Here is a 7526-nt window from a genome sequence, read left to right as displayed (position 1 = left end):
TGCAAGTTTTTGAACTTTTTGTTACTTTAGTATGTTAGACTAAATCAAATCACATCAAAATATTCCCATCATTTTTTTGGTCAGCAACGATACATTTGTATAATCTACTCTATCCTAACCTAGGAGGAGGGGAGCTTAAGGAGGTTGTGGTAGGGACTAGTAGATATACAAACCCAACTAGACCAAGGAAGTACTATGGCACAATCCTTAGATTTTTTTCGCCTCCCTGGTTTAAACCCCTCCCTGGTGGCCATTAAACCATTGGCCCAGTGGTTAAAATATTCCCATCACAGTTTGCATCATATATACAAGAACATCCATCTTCTCAATAATATTCCCATCAGTAGGCCAGCGAAGCATTTCAACACCTATTTTGTGCGTTTTTGATTCTCCAGAGTAGAAATATGGCCTCTGAAGCTCAAACACAAACAAGCACAAACAATGAGTTAGATTATAAACAGCAAAACTAGTTGAGAAGTACTAGCACATTAAATAAATCTCATAATACTCTTAAGAATATGGTGAAAAAATAGAAGAAGAAGAAGTCTTTTATGTTTGAAGAAGCTTACCGCAAATCTTGAATCTCCCACAAATACGCTTGCCTGACACAAAAATTCAGGCATGTAATTTTTGTATCATGAATTACTGCAATTGTTTAAGTAGATATGACTTCTTGCTTTGATGTAAGCTTTCTATAAATATCCATCTATACAGCTAACTTTGCAATGACAGGAAAATACTCGGCTGCATATTCTTTGGGATGCATATTAAGGAGTCAAACAATTAGAATTACTACTCATCATCTTATTAGAACCCACAACCTAAAAGTCTTTTCCAACTCATATCATTAAACAACCCAAAGAAAAAGCATTTGCAAGGTTCAATAATCTAGCATACAAAACAAATACACAGAAACTTGGGAGTCAAAAATCTCCTAGCTTTAATATTGAATACATATATAGTCATTGTAATTGCACATGGTATCTGTAATGATTCCACTAAAAGACGCTCATTGGAAACATTAGTTCAAAGCAGTATTGTGTTACTAATTCCAATATTCCATTTAACAAGATGCATTATCGGTATTTATTTCTATTCTAGCTCTGCTACACAAAGCAGGGTAAAGAATGAAAGCCATATAAAATAAAACCAAAAAAAAAAAACTAAAGGCCAACCTTTCCTCCTCGTGTTCATTCTGTAGGATTGCTTCCCAATCTCTGCAGAGAAAGTACCTTAAGTTAGAATAAGACACGAAACACAGAGAATGTTCCCTTGGAAATGTTTGTCAAATACCTTCATAAAATTCAACAATCACCCATACTTGACAAAAATAAACATAGAAATGTTTCCAAAAGCTTCAAGATCATACAAATAGTGTCTTATAACAACATTTAACTTGTCCCAATTCAGAAAAGAATAATATAAACTAATATTTGTATTACTCTGGCATAGGTTATCTAAAGAGAGAGACCTCTTTTTGTTGGTGGTGGTGGTGGTGGTTGTTTTGGGGGGGAGGATTAAGCAATGAATATGAAAGATCACTTGTTTTGTAGAGGAATGAGGGCGAGATTTGATAAATGACATCTTGTAAAAGACCATTTTTCTCCCATTACTACACAAAAAATATTAAAAAGCAAGGAAACATCAAAGACAAGCAGTTGATAATAAGTTTGTCATTTCTCTAAAATTTTTTCATGAACAAAGAAGAGACACTCATTAAATTCTCTTCAATTTAAATTTTCAAGTCTTCTTTCTAAACCAACAAAGTGTAAGTCATTCAATATGGTCACAACATAGCTCTAAATTGCAGCAATTGGCATGGCATCTGCACTGTATATGTTACTTTACCCACAACAGTAAGTGGCATAAGTTCAGAGTATGATGACAGGGTCACGTAAACTTTGTAAATATGACATTTGGGAAGTATCAGGGGTACATCATTAAGAGCTACTACTGTCCTAAAAAGTTTTGGCAACAATCATCAACTCCATGTTCTGCCAATCAACAGATCTTATTGGTTTACATGCTAATTTACAATTCCAAATTCCAATTAATTGATCCTAATATCCCCCACTACGATTCCCATGGCCTTCCAACCACATCATCTCTTTTGCTAATAGGGAAATGATAGAGCGATTAGTCTTACCAGGCCTCCAAATTTTCCCTTTGATGGATGTTGTCATTGGTACTATGATTCTGGAAGAACCATTTGCCATCAAAGACTTTTAATTCAAAGAAAACACATAGAAAAAGCTCATTTCTTAAACAATATGTCTATGTAGAGTAATCTAGTCCAAAATGGTTGGCAGCTTAATGCAGGGAGCAGTACAGTTAACATTGTTGATGCAGCATATCTGTCGCATTAAACCAACCTAAGTTCCAGTAATTGTTATTCTTCGGTACTTTTCCAGAAAAAGAAAAAGAACTACTACATCTAAATCTGTCGAACGACACATAAAGGGTAAAATTAATATCATTAAATACATCAAAACTCAAAGAAGACAAGATTGGTATCATTGGTATTCAGTTTTACAAAACAAGGTCAACTACTTTTGGGCTAACTTTACTTCAGCTAAATAGAGCACACTGCCTATGAAAAACCACTGCTTTCTCTCTAACTTGAATGGTACATTACCAAAGGCCCCTAGTGCTAAAACTTAAGGAACAGAGTTGGCTTTAGATTTTTTAAGGTTTCCTTGTTTTGGGCCATTTGGAGAATGGTTTGCTAAACGGTTTCTTCTGTTGAGTAATAGAATCATTTCATTTTCACTTTTATGATTTCTGCTGCTAGTTTTGGAGTAGTGGTGAGTGGGAAGGTAAGACAAAGCCATGATTTTTTCATCTCTAACAGGTTTTAATGAATTCGGGAAGCAGAATTGAGTATTCAGAGTTTAACGGAGTTTTCAAGGATTAATCAACTCCACAAACAATAAAATGTGGTGTGCAGGGTAGAGCTTCCATTTCTGGAAACTCCATAGTGGTTTCCAGAGAGTTGATGTGGGATTACAGGGCAGATGGGGTTGGGTGTAACAAAAAGATAATAGCATTATAACCAAGACATGATCAACACCACAGGTGGACCAGCAGCAGCAGGAGAATTAGCTTGCTATTGAATCTATTGGATTTCAACAACAGAAACAAATAGCAAAGGAACAGAAAAAGAAAAATTTAACCATGAAAAAGCAAAGCATCATTCTAATTACCATTTTTATGATTTGTTTTACTCAGTGCAACAGCACCTTGACATAAAGAGCAATTTCGCCTAAACACCAATACTAAATTTCTTTTAAAAAATGATTCAGGAAGGAGATGAAGGAGCAGGTTTCCAAAGTTAAGAGGATTTTAATGGGGAAGGGCGCTCCCAATGCAGTTAGCAGCTGAGTGGCAAAGTATAACACTCAAATTCTCAGTGAACCAAAAAGCAACTCAACGGACTGGCCCTCTCTCTCTCTCTCTTCCACTAATTTCCTTAAAGCCAGTCCAATGCAATGATCCCAGTAAGCCATACTAAGTATAATGTTGGTATACATATATGCATACATACCTGGTTTCTTCATAATCTAAATGAAGCATATTCCTTTATTTTCCTTTTCAAATGCCAATTAGAATTCATTCTTGTAGAAGAAAATCCAAAACCAACTTTAGGACTATGTTAATCCACGAATGAAGTAATCAATAAAGCAGTGCATAGAAGCAGTTACTTGAATATCCAGTTATCCAATTAGTAACTCATTGTCATGTGAAGATAAGTGTTATTAACATAGAAAAGAGTATTTAAACCAATAGAATCATAGGAGGAACAAATGCCATCAAAGTTGATAGACTAACAAGGGAGAAACTCAATATAAAAATTATGAAATCATGTCATACTTTTTCATTCTTTCTTCATACTCTTGCAAACATTTCCTGCAATACAAAAGCAGCAAAAATCAGCATAAAAAAAGCCAAAATGTAAGTTCAAAAACAAGAATAACTGTAAAAAATCAGCCATATTAAACCATTCCCATTCCTAGCTGGAAGAGATTAAAACCATCTTTTTCTGAGCATTTTTAGTCCACAAATCATAAGATACCTTTAAAGTACATTACATTTTGTGGCATGGTGGTTCTCACAGGTACATGGATGCCAAAATGGAAAATTGGAAGGTGAGTCAACAGCATAGAAATCAAGACAGGACGGGGGGACTGCTTTTAGAAAGAGAGTATTATTTGTTGAAACAAAAAATAAAAATGGCAAATTAGTTAGTGCCCATTTTACAACAAAGTTACTCGAAAGTAAAATGCTTTTGAGCATGTATATCTACTTGCATGAGTGTGGATCTTCTGGCACCCATCATGTACAAAATGTGTATCATGCGAATCTAAATCCGTATGTAACATAATTACACGAGTACAGAAACTTGTGACTGAGGGCTCAAAGAGAGAGAGACTGTGTGAGTTAGATCCAACATTCACTAGTAATGGTGAAAGAAAGCATCCTGGAGCTTGGGGAGGATAGAAATCAAGAAATTGAAAGGCTATACTAAGATTAGTGAAACAAAATGATGGAGTAAAAGAAAAGCTAATTTAAAGATATATTTTGAGCTTTAGGGTGTGCTACTAACATACGCGCTATCTGAAAAATGCATAAACAGTTGAAAAAGCTGGAGCTGAAGTGAGGGCAAAGTTTCCACGGTGATCAAAAACTACAGAGGTAAATAGATTTTATTTTTAACAAAAGAAGCAATAAAGAAAATTTACATTAACGTGATCATTTCACCCCAAAAACATCTCACAAGCATAAGAAAAACATATAGGAGCTCGACTTTACCCTGATCACCACCTGCAAGCAGTGCAAGTAATGGTGTATGAAACCGGGGGCAAATAAAGAGTTCAGAGAGAAAGAGAGTAAACTGAGATCGAACATTCACTAGTAAAGGTGACCAAAAGCATCCAAGGGCTTCGGAAGGAGCGAGAGATTAAGAAATTGAAAGACAATATTACGAATACTGAATAAAGAGGGTTGAGTAAACAAGGGCAAATTTAAGGATAAACTTTGAGCTTTAGGACACAAGACGCACCACTAGGGTGGTGCTGTTAATGTATGCCCAAACTGAAATGCATGAACAGTTGAAAAAAAATATTGGAGCTGAATTGTGGGCAAAGTTCCAGGGGATGGATAATTGCATAGAGGTCAAGAAGACTTCTGCCTTTATCAAAAGAAGCAAGAGAGAATAGTAACATCACACATGATTATGTCACCCCAGAAACATCCCACAAGCATAAGAGAATCATATAAGAAGCTTCACTTACCCTAATTTTCCACCTGGAAGAAATGCCCATAACCTGTAACCGACCTAAAAGAAGAAGAAGAAGAACACTTGAAAAATCAGAAAACTGTAACACTTATACTGTAGTAATAGTTTTAAAAAAAATGCATTAAATTGATACTCCAGAACATCTCAAAGGATTAGAACAATCCCCTAAATTAAAACGTTGAACATTAAAAAAGCAAGTAACCAGCTGGTTAGGGACTACATTGGACTAACATACGGGAGACAAATTTCCTTAATGGAAACTTTACACTTAGGTGACGTTTTGGAAAAAGTACAAAACAAAAACTTCAGCAGGCAGCTTTAGATACCCAAAAGAAAAAAAATAAAGAAGAAGTGAAACACATGCAAAATGAAGCAGCTTCTGAAGGAGGAGAAGAGAACAACCCCTCCTTATAACGGCCAACAAACAATCCAGCTCCGCCAGCGAGCACATATGTATCTGATTATCAACAAATTAGAAAAAAAAGAACATTCAGGCTCCAAGTTACTTATCCCGCAAAAGAAAAACACAAGAACATACACCAGCATTTGACCCAAAAAAAAAAACATAACGTATATATACATAAGGTAACTTTTGACTACAGAAAAGGGCATGCTTCGCTACAAAATGCATCAAAGAGCACATCTATTTACACATTTATCACTGAAGGCATCAATCTTACATCTAAAGTACATTTGTTAATAACAGGCAACAGTTTACGCCAATTTTCAGGAGATTCTGCATATAAAGAGGTAATTTTATACATGCCCATATATCTTACAAGCCATGTTGATTAAAGGGAAAAAGGGCAAAAAAGAAAAGAAAAGAACAGAACAGAGAGTAACGGAGACAAAGCTAAAAGTAGGCGCTTACAATTATTCACAATCAAATTTCTGAGGGCACCAAACCTACAAGATAAGAAGTATAATGAAAATAAGTTTCTGGTATATCAATAAAATCTTTAAAAAAAAGAAAACAAATAAATAAAACACAAAGTCATATTCCCAATAAGCTGATTTTCAAGAGGAATTGAGATTCTGAAGAAATTATGAAGGAAAACAACATACATGATCGTCATCTTTGTTTCTAATGCTCTATCTGTCCTTAAAACCCTAGTTTGCAGATGGGAATGATAACTACAACCAAAAGGCTTTAATCACAAGCGAAGAAGAAGCTTTTTTACCTGAATGACGGGTTCTCAAGTCTTTTATCTGGGACATGGTTGAGCTTTTGAGCTCGTTTTGTGCCTAGCCCGACCTCAGGCCTATCTCATCGGGCTCAAAATATTGTGACTCAATCTTGGCCCGCTTAATTTGTTGGTCTTCAATCCCATGGCATAACAAACTTGGCCAAATTTAAAATATTTGAAGAAAATGATATTGGTTCTGTTTGGATAGGTGCTATTTGCAATAATATTTTCAATCATATTGGGCTTTCCCACAAATTTGGAAACATAACCAAAATAATGTTTGGGTCCTCAAATAATTAACTTCAGTGTGGTCAATGTTGAAGTTTGCTAATGAGGACAGAAGTTGACGGTTGGAGAAGCCAACTCGGATGCACGTGGCTATGTTCAAACTTTCAGCCGCTTCTTAGGTGCAAAAAGTTGGGGACCGTAGTTTAGCTATCTATAAGGCTGTATGCCTTAAATGGTTTATGGGCCCACTAGTCCTTTGACTAATACTAACTTCTAAGCACTAACGTGGGAGGACTAAAGTCAGCAATTCAAGTTCTCTTGATATGCTACTCAACACTCTATAGGATTATCCAGGAAATGCAGAATTTATATGCACATACCAATTTAAGTTCAGACAAATCCAAGTCATCGGAAACAAGAGAAGGAGCACAATTTATTTCAAACAGGAGCTTCTCCTACTATACGAAGACTTGCATAGTACTTGTACTAAGAACCACCATTTGATTACAAAGAGTTAAAAACAGTATGCATTCAATAGCTTATTTCCACCGTACCCTTCACCCAATTTTTTGATTGCAGCTTCACTTCGTCTAATACACCTATGGGTATTAGATTTTGATTGTCATTCACCTACTATTTCCGCCTTCGTGATGCGGCATGCATTTGATTAGCCATTTCTTCTCTCATTCCCTTCCATTCTTCTATTTCTTGCGGGGACGTCAACGGTTGTATCTGTGGATATGGAGGACCTCCACATTCGCCTTCGAATTGCATGCGCTCTTGCTCATACATCATGAAGTGATCATCCAAAGGCT

General features: G+C 35.8%; 1 long non-coding RNA gene across 1 annotated transcript; it reads right to left on the bottom strand.

Annotated features, from left to right (window-relative positions):
• LOC140016643 (uncharacterized) lies at nucleotides 1-6454 on the bottom strand. The gene is made up of 7 exons (XR_011822854.1): nucleotides 6362-6454; nucleotides 6168-6202; nucleotides 5292-5335; nucleotides 3871-3906; nucleotides 1176-1217; nucleotides 570-602; nucleotides 1-411 (listed from the first exon to the last, which is right to left on the bottom strand). It is a non-coding gene; the product is annotated as an uncharacterized lncRNA (long non-coding RNA).
• Nucleotides 6455-7526: the final 1072 nt, after the last annotated feature.

The sequence above is a fragment of the Coffea arabica genome, chromosome 11c (assembly GCF_036785885.1).
Source record: "Coffea arabica cultivar ET-39 chromosome 11c, Coffea Arabica ET-39 HiFi, whole genome shotgun sequence".
Classification (NCBI taxonomy): domain Eukaryota; kingdom Viridiplantae; phylum Streptophyta; class Magnoliopsida; order Gentianales; family Rubiaceae; genus Coffea; species Coffea arabica.
Note: the sequence above shows the minus strand (reverse complement) of the source record. Positions and strands in the feature narration are given on the sequence as shown.